Raw genomic sequence first — 13,993 nt, forward strand, 5'->3', positions numbered from 1 at the left:
GATTGAAAACTTGGAATTTCTTAATTCTCAGTTGTATGGGGACATGAGAAAACTGAATCCTCTGTCAAGTGAATCTTAAGAGAGATGTGGTTTTGGGTTTTTCAGTTTTTAGAGAAACTTAAACTGCTGAGTCCCAAGAATGTTTGTTGCCTTGGGCTGCAACCAACGATATGGTTCTTTTAAGAAATTGTAGTACATATTACAGGGACACTTTTTACTTGTTCTCTCTAAAGAAGATGCTACAACTTTTTCATTTCTTTCATTCTGTCTATTTCTGCTACAATGTAGGTTTTGTTTGAATTAATAAACTAATATCCAATTCCATCTTGTTTTAAATCTCCATAGGTACGATGTTGGGAGATAATGCGGAGTGGGACTACTGTTGGCAGTGCGCCCAAAGCATCAATGTTGCATGACCAACCGGTAATATATATCAAATTTTCATTAATTTTGGAATAGACTTTTTGATGTCTAGAAAATTGTTTTTGATAGTTAATCTTTTTGAAGGTTTTGTGCTCAACTTGGAAGGATGACGGGACAACTGTCTTCTCTGGAGGATGTTACAAGCAAGTGAAGATGTTGCTGTTGTTATCTGGTGGCCAACCAGTGATTGTAGGCATGCACGATGCACCCGTAAAGGAGATAGCATGGCTCCCAGATATCAATGTCTTAGTTACAAGAAGTTGGGATAAGACTCTGAGGCAAGAAAAATTTACTTTTCCTTTTTAAAATTGTTTTGAGAGATAAGTAATGCAGTAGGTATGTCGTAACGGTAATGGTTATTGTGATATTGTGGCCCGAATTTGGTGTCAGGTCGCAACGCGACTCGACGACCCGTTGGATGAGCTTTGTGTGGGCCCAAGCCCACCAAAGGAAAAATTTTGACCCGGTTTTTGCTCATGGGTCGTGGACCCTAATTAGTCTCTTGTAGCCCATTATATAAGGCCGCTTAGGGTTTGGAGTGGGGTAAGAGAGAGATTCTAAAATTTGTACAGAAACAGAGCGAGCGGCTGAAAACTTGTAATCTCCGATTTTACACATAGTGAAAACTTTCACCGGATTCCAACCGTGGACGTAAACTGTTGCCGAACCATGTATAAATCTTTGTGTTCTTTGTGTGGCGTGTTTATTTTTCTGTTGTGATTCTTGATTCAACTTGGATTCGTTGCGTTTGTCATAACAGTTATGGTGATATGAACAGAGTGTAATGGACATGAGATTGACGGACTGGCTATCAGAGTCTCTCTCTATCTCTATTTTTGTCCACAAGCTCTTGAAAATGATGCACCTTTTTTTAGTCCCAGAAGCCTATGAATTTGGGCCTTTATTAATTTCTGTTGAATTTTATGAAGATAATTTATATTGATGAGGATTATATATTTAATTTTAAGTGGTGTGGATGTTAGAGATTTTTACTTTACATTACTTTTATGACAAAAAATGCATGCAAAACATGAAAAACAATTGGAAGTTATGTTAATTAGGCTTATCAAGTAAGTTGTTTAAGAATATGAAATTAAATAGTTGAGGCCATGTCATGATACCTTTTTATAAGTCTCACAGTAATCAGTTGTAGTGTTAGTACGCTGTAAATACTCATGAACTCAAACATTTTTTTTGGTCATGATTTTTGAGTACCCATGTTTTAATCTGTCATTTTTGTCTCTGTTATCCTTTGCTTTCCAAATATATTTCACTGGCATTTACTGGTGAATCATCATGAACTATACATGCTGTCATCAACTGATCACATTTGGTTTATTTTTTGGTGAATTGTTTTGTTTATGATGTAGCATAATTGGATGCAATCTAGGTAAAGAACCTGAGTAGTTCAAGACAGCTTTGGTTTGTGAATAGGTTCTGGTTTGGGGACCTTTCTTTTGTGTCCTTATGTACAGGAAAATATGTCATGCATGCTTCAGGCACGATAAGTTAACCATGTGTTTATGGGAATAATTTTTTGGAACAATTTTATGGTGTTTGGATTCAGTAAAATAAGTGGAATTTTGTAGACTAGGTGCCTCTATAATCATGCAAAGTGACTTAAGTGAGATTTGCACTTTCTTTTACCTTTTTTTCCCCCTCTTGTTAGAGGCCCTCTTTGGGCCATTTTTAATTTATTCTCGATGAGCTCTCAAAGAAGCGCGGTGGAGCTTTGGAGAGGCTCTCAACATACCAGCTATTTTATGGTTATCCTCATTTAGTATATTATTTGTGACTTCTAATTAACCTTGGCACCTGTGATCTTAATTCTATATCTATTATCCATTTTTTCTTGTTACCTGTTCACCCCATGTTTTAAATATATACTCCATTCACACGCTGTAATTTCCCCTGCACTTGATTCCTTATTTGTATGACATGTTGTACTCACACATCTGGGTGCTGAGATTTTATGTGCTACCTTTTTTGAGGTATTGGGATTTGAGACAGTCGAATCCATCTCATGTTTAACAACTTCCCGAGCGCTGCTATGCACTAACAGTGAAACACCCTCTGATGATTGTTGGCACTGCAGACAGAAAGCTTATAGTTTTCAACTTGAATAACCCTCGGGTATTATTTTTATTCTATCTCATAAATGATTGAAGTCATTTTACAACGTCTCAAGGTAGTTCTAGACTTGCCAAATCATCAGGCATTGCAGTAGCATAAATAGCAGCTTATTGCTAGTGGGTTGCAATATTCAACATGAACTTTCGTTTGAGAATGTGGACTTAATATCCAATTTGAATGATATGGGATCTAGTATGTGATCTTGAATTTGTGATAATTTTGAATGATATGGGATCTAGGTTGTGAGCTTGAAGTCATAATAATCTGGTCGAACTATAGACTTAAAATTTTCTAGTTTGAATCATTATCTCGTCGTTACTATCCTTTACCTTTCTACCAATAGCGATTCACTGAATGTTCGTGGTCTCAAGACTATCAACAATTTATATATAGACAGGATCTCAATTTTTTATTATATTATACATATATATATATATATATACACACACACATATATATATACATATATTGCATATTGGATGATTCCAGTCATTTAAATTGATTTTCATGTCAAGTTATTCTCCGAACAACTTCTTTTAAGTCAGTTTAATATATGAGCTCTAGCGATTGTGTGCAGGAAGTATACCTAGATAATGAAAAATTTACAGACACAGTAGTGAGTAGTCTTGAAATTTATATATTGACCGGACAAGAGCTATTGAAAACTGAGGCAAAACCACTTATGAGTTTTGACCTTTTCTTGAATGCTATTCATAGTGAGCAAAATTTCAAACTGGACATTCTTTCTGGGTAAGATTATAACTTCAAATAGGACCAATAATGATTGAAAGAGTCATCCTCTGACATTTCTCTTCTTTTATTAGGCAGATATAAACTTCCATAAAAGTAACACTTTTTTAATAGACAGGAAAACCCACCCGTCATGGAATCCAAAGTTAGTTTTGCACATGATGCATTGGTTTGGAATTAACTTCTAGTAATCAAAATAGTGGTGCTTAAAGCACAAGATGTTGTAGTTAATTGACTCCTATAAATAAAACCTCGTAATTGCAGTTGTACCTAAGGCTTCCAGTATAGGCACACAATTTTTTGTAATGAAGGCAGCCTCGATCTCAATAATAAGCTGTCTTAGTTGTTTGCTTTTAGACTACAAGGGAGGATTTAGTCCAACCATAAGATAATAGAAGAGAATCGAATTAAAATTCCATTTGGTCTCAACAAAACTCGTAAGCATGATGATTCTCTAGTAATTCCTTCATCAATTCTGATACCAGTCCATGAGTATGTTATGCAGAGTCCTTTTAGCTGCTGTAACCAATCATAACTACTGTGAAGGGGCAACTGTTAGAACTTACAGTAATCAAAGAAGTGTAAGCTCTTCCGGAAAATAAATTAAATTTGAACTTTTTTTTTTAATTATTATTTTTTATGAGAAAATCTTTAGATGCTTCTCTGCCTTTTAGTTTATTGACTATGATGTATGGTATAAATGGCTAAGATAAGAATGCGGTCTATTTGATTGGTGTTAACATTTAAAGTGGTTATATTTTTTTGTCTTTTTGCATGAGATGGCAAGTCCCTTATCTTCTGTATTCTCTTTGAATATTTAAATCTCAGCATCTTTGGTGGTTGTAACTTGCAAGTTGTTGCATTAGTCTCTTTTCTTGCGAATCTGTCTCCACCAACCACACAATTGTGAGTTGTTTGTGTCAGCATGACCAACTCTGCTTTTAGGTTTTACTCCTTATGTCTCTGGTTAGGCTTGCAACTTAAATGGTTGAAACCTAGTACTTGCCATCGAGTTGAAGGATTGCTCCTATTTTTTTTATATATATATATTTTTATTATTATTTTTTTAAAATTCCAAGGTTCAAATGCGAACATATTTAGCAATTTTAGCCAGGAGTTTCTGTATCTATGGTTCTTATCTGCAGTTTTTAATTATTTGAACAAGGTTAATTACTTTTTGAATGCAACAGACTGAGTACAAGAGAATCACTTCACCCTTGAAGTATCAGACAAGGTGTGTTGCAGCCTTTCCCGATCAGCAAGGATTTTTGGTAAGTTTTCAGTTACTAACATTATTATTGTTGTGTTTCTATTGATTTTGTTCGAAGGTCTAGCTTTATGCTTTTCTATGACTGTAGCTGGATGACGGGCACTTGAAAAAATTCTCGTAGCTGCATTCTACCTTGAAAGATTAACCTATTTATCATGGCAAACTGCTTGATTGTAGATAATAGCGTAGATGAAGTGGTATTGAATTGGTGGATAGGGAACTTGGGGATTGTGCTTTCAACACTGTTTTGGACTGGGGACTGATTTTGGTGCTACAGAAATGATAGATTGAGTACCTTTAGTTTTTTGAATTCTCTCAGTATGTATGTTATGTTTGGTTTGAAGGAAGGATGGAAACGAGGAGGGATAAGAAGCTTCCCTTGTTTGGTTGGAAGGAAGGGAAGAGAGAGAACGTCCCTTCTAGCCCATGTTTTTTTTAGTTCCTGGTCCAAAATGTGCAGAAGAGAGGAAGGAAAGAAAAACTATCTTACAAGCATGTAATACCAATTTTAACCTTCAATTATTTGCAAAACCACTTGTTAAGCCCCACTGAAATTCTCTCACAAACAACAATAATGAGGCTGCATTGGTAAAAAAACATAAAAACTCTTCTTCCTTTCCTTCCAACCAAACAAAAAAACAGGTGTCACCCCCATCTATCTTTTCTACCATCCCATCCATGCAACCAAACAAAAAGTGAGGGAGACACCTTTCCTTTCCTAGGATGCCTCATCCGCCCTTCCCGCTCTCCCTTCCATCCATTTTTGCATCCCTCCAACCAAATGGACCATTAGTTTTATTTTTGCATATCCTATTTGTTGCTTCCATCCTCAGCAGTAGGGAAAATTTTTCCTTGGGAAGATGGTGCATGCTGCATATAATTGCGGCTTTGGTTTCGTTCACTGCTTACAGGTGGCATTGCCAGTGCTTTGGTCTTTACAGATGATGTGAAATCAATTTATGACCTTTAGGACTCAGCAATTCCATAATCTTATATAATATCTAATATGTTTTGAGCAAATGGTTGTAAGTTTCTGTAGATGCGTTAATATGTCACATAAAAAAGTGTATAAAACGCCAAGGTGTACACCAGTATGCATTGAGTGCTTTAGTACTATAAGAAATTAAATTGCGGCGGAAACTTAGATAACTTGAACAGCTCATAAGGTGTTTGGGATACTTTTATAGAGCTAATAATAAGAAAATGGGTGAATTACTCTGGCCTTCCCTCAGGTTTGTCAATAGAAGTTTAATCACAATTATTAAACATATATAGTAATTCTTGCACCACCAACAAATCAAGTAAATAAACCACCATTATCACAATTATTACACATATATACTAATTCTAGCACCATCAACAAATCAAGTAAATAAACCACCAATAAAAACACAGACTGAGTAAGCAAGCCCAAACTGAAATACAAACACAAAATGAGTCTCAGATTCAGACCCATAAGGAATCGCTGCTACCGCCAGCATGATCGCCGACCTAACCACCACCATCCCCCTTCCACCTCTCATCAATGTCTTTCTCGATACCTCCGATGATGACAAAACCCACCAAAACAATGCCACCTTCGAAACCTACATCAAAGACAGCTTAACCCCTTATGGGTTCTTTTAAGATGACCCAATCGGCGACCATGCTGACCACCATCATCGCCAAATCACTGTCTCAGCTCAAGTCCAAGGTGATGGGTTGGGATTGGGATTGTGTGGGTGATTTTGGGCTTGATTTGCGACGGCGACAAGATTTGCGAAGCATAATTTGGAGTTTTCTTGTGGAGGGTGTGGATGATTTTGGGGGTTTGGGTGTGTGGAGACGCAATGCCCTCATGTACACTACATTCTCTATCCCTACTTGACCTCTCATTAATGCACTACAAAGCTTCGAAAGGGTCAACATTCACTGAACCCATTTGACAGTGCCACCGATCCGTGTAAAATTACATGCATATATAATATAGTTACTTGTGTGTATATCAAAGCCCCAAAAGTTTGTGTACATAGAAATCATGAGAGAAACACGGAGAGAGGGTGGCGAGTGGGGTGGTGCCGTGGTGGTGGTTGAGTGCACAGAGATGGTTTTATACACCAAGGCCTTGTGAACTAGTGGTATCTCCTCTATCTCCCAAAATGGATGATGAGGGTTCGAATCCCCAAAAGGACAAAGTGGGTGTGTATGTAGTGTGTGTGAGTTGGTGTGTGTGTGTTTCTTACCAATTTAAAAAAAAATGGTTTTGTACATTGGGTTGCTTACATCATGCTGAGTTGGTCGGGTCACTCTGATTAAGAGCACCCTCTCATGCCTTCCCACTTATTTTATCTCTCTTTTTCAGATTCCCTCTTCTGTTGCGGAGAGGATTGAGAGATTGCAGCGAAATTTTCGGCCCCGGGGGGGGGGGGGGGGGGGGTGGAGAGTTCAAGTTTCATTTGGTTCGATGGGAGCATGTTTGCAGGCTGATTCGGAATGGAGGATTGTGTCTTAAAAGATTGGTACCTTTTAATAAGGCTCTTCTTGGGAAATGGTTGTGGAGGTTTGGAGTGGAGAGACACTGGCTTTAGAGGAGGGTCGTGGCGAGTCGATTTGGAGAGAATAGAGGAGGGTGGAGTTCTCTGGAAGTGCGTGGTCCTCGGGGTGTGGGGGTTTCGAAGTTCATTCGGAAGGGGTGGGATGACTTTTCCAAACATGTTCGTTTTCGACTCAAGGATGGTAGGAGGATTAGTTTTTGGGAGGATGTTTGGTGTGGGGATTTTCCTCTCGCTCTCGCGTTTCCACAGCATTTTAGGATTGCTACGGATAGGCAGGCCATGGTGGTCAATTGTTATCATCTTGATAGCGGGAGACTGGTATGGGATGTTCGATTCAGGCGATTGTTTCAGGACTGGGAGATTGAGGATGCCATTCGTTTATTGGAGTTGTTGTATCGCCAGAGGATTGTGGCTGGGGATTATGATAGTTGGATTTGGGCTGCCAACTCTCAGGAGCGTTTCGAGGTTAGGTCCTTTTCAGGTGCCTCACGGATGAGCCTAGAGTTCACTTTCCTTGGAAGTCTGTTTGGCGCTCAAAGGCTCCTCTCAAGGTGGCCTTCTTTGCGTGGATCTCTATTCTGGGAAAGATCTTAACCCATGATAACTTGAGAAGGAGAAATCATGTGTTCAATCGTTGCTATATGTGTTTTTGTGATGAGGAAACAGTGGATCACCTTCTCTTACATTGCACCATGGCTAGAGACTGCTGGGATTTTATGATTGGCTTGTTTGGGTTTCTCTGGGTTATGCCTGGATCCGTTAGAGGGTTGATTGAGGCTTGGAGTGGTTGTTATGTGGGGGCTCACATTCAGGATGCTTGGAGGGCTATGCCTCTTTGTGTTGGTGGTGTATTTGGCTTGAGAGGAATAGGAAATATTTTGATGAGAAGGAGATGTCGATTTCTATGCTTAAATTCTCTATTCTTTCCACTCTTTTTTGTTGGGTTTTAGGGAGAGATTATAGATCTTTAGAGGAGACTGTTGATTTTTTGGCCTCTCTGAAGGCTTGAGGTCCTTTGAGGCCTTGGGTATTTCTCTTGGGATCCGCTCCCATGTTGAGAGCTTTTATACAATTTTACTTCTCAATTTTTTTTTTTTTAATTGTTTTACAGATGTGGGCAGTTTGGTAATTTTATAGCTACGGTTAGCCAAGTTAACTGGGGTTAACTTTGACAGGGTGTTAGAGTTATTTTTTAAAAAGTTTAATATGAGAATAATAAAGCCGAACCTCAAGGAAGGTCAAGCCCTAAGAAAATTTGTCTGCCAAAGCAGCCTAAACTCGTTGTGAGGTGTCCTTCATTCCAAAATTATTCTCAATGTCGTGAAATTATTTTTACTTTCCCATTTGACAGTAACATGAAATATCTTTGTTATTCTAATTTCTTATGTGTGTGTGTATATGCATTTATATGTATTGGTTTGTAATTCCATTTGATTTTCTTGTTTCCTGGCACAAAAAAAGCATTACTGAATTCTTACTTCGCTTTACTTATTTTACGTGTGAAGAAATATTATTTACTTTTTTCCACGTGTTTGAATATTTTATTTGTGAAGAGTTGTCACCAGTTCCTTTTTCTTTGTTTTTCTTATAGTTATAATTATTTTTGTTTGGATCAATTTATTAATGTTGTTGAATTTTGGTATTGTTTCTCTCTAGGTTGGCTCAATTAAGGGAAGGGTTGGCATACATCATCTTGAAGATTCACAAGAGAGTAAAAACCTCACTTTCAAATGTCATAGAGGACAATGAGATTTACTCAATCAACTCATTGAACTTCCATCCTGTAAGATTCTATATTGCTATTGTGTCTTTTCTGTTTGAGTGTGAGATATTGCTCGTTTGATTGTAAGTCTACAGTGTCATAAAATTATTTATAGTTCTCTTCTTCTGGAAGGTTGCCTTTATTTATATCAACTTTAGAACTCCAACTATAAATGATTAAGGCACAGCATAGTTGACTGTAAAGTTCACTTTTATATATATATTTTTGGCTTAACTATGAGTACATTGCTTCTCTATTAATCATTAGAGATTTAATTTTAGTCTTAGTTTATATCATTGTTTGCTATGTAAGTTGTCGGGTTGGAAATTTCAAAATTATTTCAGCATTATTGTATTAGTGCATGCATAAGAAGTTCATGCCCTGTCTAATTCGTAATTCCCATTTTCATCACTCATCCATGAGACTCTCCAGATCCTCAGCATTTTGCACTGCTTGTGCAATGTCCCATCGCTCATTATCTGTAATCATCTAACTAAATAAATAAATTGGTAGTACTTAATGGTCCAGCCATTAATGCCATACGTCTGTTATTTCTACTTCTTACGTGGATATGCAAATTTTTGGTTCCATTGTAGGATGTCAGCCAATTGACTGACAGCTTACATATTTGAACCTAACCAGATTGATGAGTCAGCGACATGTTGTGGTTCAACATAGGATATGCCTTGTATTAATTTACTTATCAAAAAAAATTTCCTTGTGTTAATTCATTTATATACTTTTTGCTATTTAACACTTTTCCTGAATTTCATCATTTATGAGTCGTGTCTATTCGTTGTGCACAGGGCTGCACTTTTTTAAGTGTGAGTTGTGTCAATTACTGATTCCTCACGTATTCTTAACCTGATATATATTGTTTAGCTAATGTTGTAGATTAGAAATGGTAAAAAGTTGTAAGATGAGAGTTCCATTGTTGATATTCTACTGAATGGATGTTCATTTTAAAATAATCTTATTCCAGTAATCAAGAACTTTAGGCTGTATGTTAGATGCCGTGTGTTTATATATATATTTTTTAATGGTAAAAAATTGTAAGATGAGAGATCCATTGTTGATATTCTACTGAATGGATGTTCATTTTTAAATTAATCTTATTCAAGTAATCTAGGGCTTTAGGCTGTATGTTAAACGCCGTGTGTTTATATTGGTTTTTTTTTTTTTGGAAAAATAATGTGTTTATCTAGGTTTTTACGAAGAGCAAGCTCATGGATCTCTTGGGTTTTTCATGCAAAATCCAATCCATCCAGTGTGGGGTTTTCCATATATTTTGTGGGACTAATAAATGATAAACTTGCCCTCTCTGATTCAACTGCATTATTCTTTATGAATTGAATCACATATTACTGCGTTAAATCTCTCCAGAACCCAGGTGAAAGTTTGAATATATTTGGATAACGTCCTTGGTAAATCAAGGTAGTGGATTTTGTCTAGCAATTGGCAAATTCTCACTCGCCTGTATCTTATTGGTTTAGCAATTTATAATCTCCTACAAATTAGAGGTTTTTTCAGGTCCGTAACCAGATTACTGGAACCCACATATCCATGTCTGCTTGGACTTTTGTGGGAGGATCATTTCAAAGAATTCTTGTTTACTCTAGATGATTGTTTATGAAACTATATGTCCAGTGTTTTGGATTTGTTACTTCCTAAAATTAAATCTGTGAGACATCTAGTATATTCTGTACTTTGGTGGTAAACATTTTGTTCGTATATATATATATATATATATATATATATTGTTATTGTGTTGCTTAAGATCTTACAATGGTCCCTTGTCTCAGGTACATCAGACGTTTGCAACTGCAGGATCTGATGGTGCTTTTAACTTTTGGGACAAAGATAGCAAACAGAGACTCAAGGTGTCTTGGATTTTGTTAATTGCTTTACAGTTTAAATTCTTCTCTTCTTGGTTTAATTATCAAGTAGCTTAAGATTTTACTTCCGACACTTGAACATTACACAAACTGCTCTGGATACCTGAATGTTCTCACAGTTCCATATTTTTATATTTGGTTCAGGCTTTCAGAGATTTCACATGGGACTGTAACTGAGTTCATAAATAACCGTTTTCTTTTTTAAGTTCTTGGGTTTTTATTAGTAGTTTTCTGTACGAGTGTTCGTGATTATGCTACTCTAATATGAAAAGATTTAGGCAGTGATTTGATTTTTATGATTTAAAATGAAATTTTTTTATGTGTGTTCCAACTTCCAAAGCATAAAGACGTTCACTTTTGTTTCAGTGGGATTTAGTTCCGATCAAAAATCGATTTTTGATATACATCACTCCATGAAGTCCCATACTTGTTCCTATATATCAGGGGAAAGTTATTTGAAGAGGCACTGAAAGCAATGAGAACTCATATGAATTGTAGCGTGAATCTCATGGAAGAAAAAGAGGATAACGCTGCTCCAATCTAGTAATATTGGAAAGGCAAATTAATATTTATAATGCACTGTTCACATGAGTAGCAGTATGATATTTTGGTTTGCAATCTTTTTTTTTTTTTTTCCCTTTCCCCCTTGTTAACTGTTCCCGTTCCTGTTCTTGTTCAGTGACATTTCGTGCTTTTCCCTTCCACTGAAATTCTGTTTATTAGTCATGGAGTCTTATTGCTATCATTTTCTTGGAACTTGTAGGGATATACAGAGTGTTTCCAACCTTGCAGACATGAAGAATATGATTTTCCTTTTCCCTTAGCTAAAATTATATAATGTCAATGTAGATGTCTCTTTTTCTGGCTTCGATGTTTGCATTCGCCTTACTGCTTATACATTCCCTTGTTTCCATGCTACAGTTTGCATGTATCATTAGCGATTATTATTAGTTTGTTCTGATCTGTTGTTGTTCTCTTGGTTCTTTGCCATCACTTTTGTGGAGTTGAAAATTTTGCTTAATTTATCACTCTGCAAGCAATTGTTTGACTAGGTCATAATCCATCTTCTTGAGTACAAACGCAGCAAAGTCGTCATGGGTGGCATTAGGAAAACTGCACGCATGCAGTTCGGACTCAAGATAGTCTTTTGGGTTGTGTGATATTTCATGTATAGATGCTTTCCCCCTGGCCTGCGGCAAGAAGCTCACATCCCCATTTACCCCTATGGGGACTAGGTATAGATGCTAATTATCATTTACCATATATGACACATATATTATCCACATGATAATGGGACATAGTTTGTCTGACTCGCTAATATATTAAATACACAGTTGGTTTGAGTCTCAGAAGTATGTAGTTCGGTCGGTCTCTCATTTTGGTTCAGTTCTCGATGCCTACTGGTCGGTTGAGTTTTTGACACCCATTGGAAGGTTAACCTGTGGCACTGGTTGATATAGTGGTGCTTTTAGTTGCCCTGCCCTATACTGACATTCGATATCTATGGTATTTCTCTTTTTATACCATTTCTTATTTGCATCTACTTTGCCATTTTCACTTGATAGAAACAGTCCGTTACACACTTGGTCTCTCTCTCTCTCTCTCTCTCTCTCTCACACACACACACACACGCGCGCGTGTTTGACACGTGACACACATGTTTGAATATTTGACATGTTTTGAGTGTTGGTATAGTTGGTAGCCCTGCAGTAAATTAGTTTGGGTGCATGTTGACTTGTAGGAAATGCTTTGAAAATCTGCAATTTACCTTTGTTTCTACCCAAGTGCTGTGCATGGTATTTCATTATGTTCATCCATATCAAACTAAGAAATTGCAGTGGTTTTCTTTCGATATATTATTTATTTGTCTAATTTGTCTTTGAATGATTCAGGCCATGTCAAGGCGCAGTCAACCCATACCTTGCAGTGCTTTTAACTATGATGGCAGCATATTTGCTTACTCAATATGTCTTGGTTAATAAAACTACATTGTCTTGTTTCTTTCCTCTGCTCTCTCTCTCTCTCTCTCTGAGCTTGTGTGCACACTGACACAGTTTTTATTTACTTTTTTAGGCAGAAGCGACTAATTTGTGCTTAAAAAAGAAAAGCAGATGAGTACCTTTTTATTAAAGCAACATTTTAAGGTATTATGGTACCTTCGGCATGAATCCAGTCTTCTCCTTGTGAATGCTGGGGTGAATGTTTTTGGTGCATCATAACTACATACAGAAATTTAGAGTGCATGAAAGTTGTAAATGTTTTTGGTGAATGAATTTATGTTTTTTTTCGCATCGTGGGGGAAGGAGCATTATTAGTTGCATCAGTGGGAGAAACAGTGTAGTTCAGAATTCTTTTCACATATGCCATCCTGGAGTTCTGAGCACTCAGGCATGATTTTGAACATGTTTTGGCCAATTCTCATCACATATGCTATCCTGGCAAAAGGACGTAGCTTTCCCTATATTATCTGCTTGGTGTGTCTACATAGTGTTACTTGCTGTACCGAAGCTTGTAATATAACTTTTGTTTATTATAGGTTTGCTATGATTGGAGTAAGGGTGCAGAAAATCATAATCCATCAACTGCAAAGACCTACATTTACTTGCACTTGCCCCAGGTAATGTCCTTGTGTATATTTAGAATCACAAGCTTTAATTCTTCTGAAAATTTTCTGTTTTTTTTTTTTTTTTTGGTTTTTCTTCCCTTGGGAACATCGGTGTAAGTTTTTGTTTGCTAATGTGGTCTTTATATGATGCAGGAGTTTGAGGTTAAGGGCAAACCAAGAATTGGAGCCAGCGGTAGAAAGTGAAGCTGCTTATTGCCGTCTTCAAGAAGGATATGTACTTCTGTACATGGAATATATTTTGCCTCTACATTTCCATTCACCTGATGTACAAACTGGAATTTAGATCTTGCGGTGCATTTAGAAGTCTTAGGTCAGAAATGAGGTTTTCCGAATTAGAATGTTTGATCCTCTATCAGTATAGTGTTTTTATTTGAATCTGCAGTCCATATTTTGTAACTGGATATGCATTGGATTATTCTCTTCTTCTTTTTTTTGAAAGGTTATGCATTGGATTATTAGTTGCTTGGTCAGAAGTGCGGTTATTGTTTCTATAATTGGTGAATTTTTAAACTTTGTTTGCAATCCAGAAATTTGTGTTCCACAAGAAACAAGTGACAGACAATATATATATATATATATATATATATATATATATATATA

At 36.7% G+C, this 13,993-nt stretch overlaps 1 pseudogene; it reads left to right on the forward strand.

Moving 5' to 3' along the window:
* The first annotated feature begins 363 nt into the window (after positions 1-363).
* LOC132295863 (protein RAE1-like) lies at positions 364-13,866 on the forward strand (annotated as a pseudogene).
* The last annotated feature ends 127 nt before the right edge of the window (positions 13,867-13,993 follow it).

Source organism: Cornus florida, unplaced genomic scaffold (assembly GCF_030987335.1).
Source record: "Cornus florida cultivar Cherokee Brave unplaced genomic scaffold, ASM3098733v1 CherokeeBrave_3.0.0_Hap2_Chr02, whole genome shotgun sequence".
NCBI lineage: Eukaryota > Viridiplantae > Streptophyta > Magnoliopsida > Cornales > Cornaceae > Cornus > Cornus florida.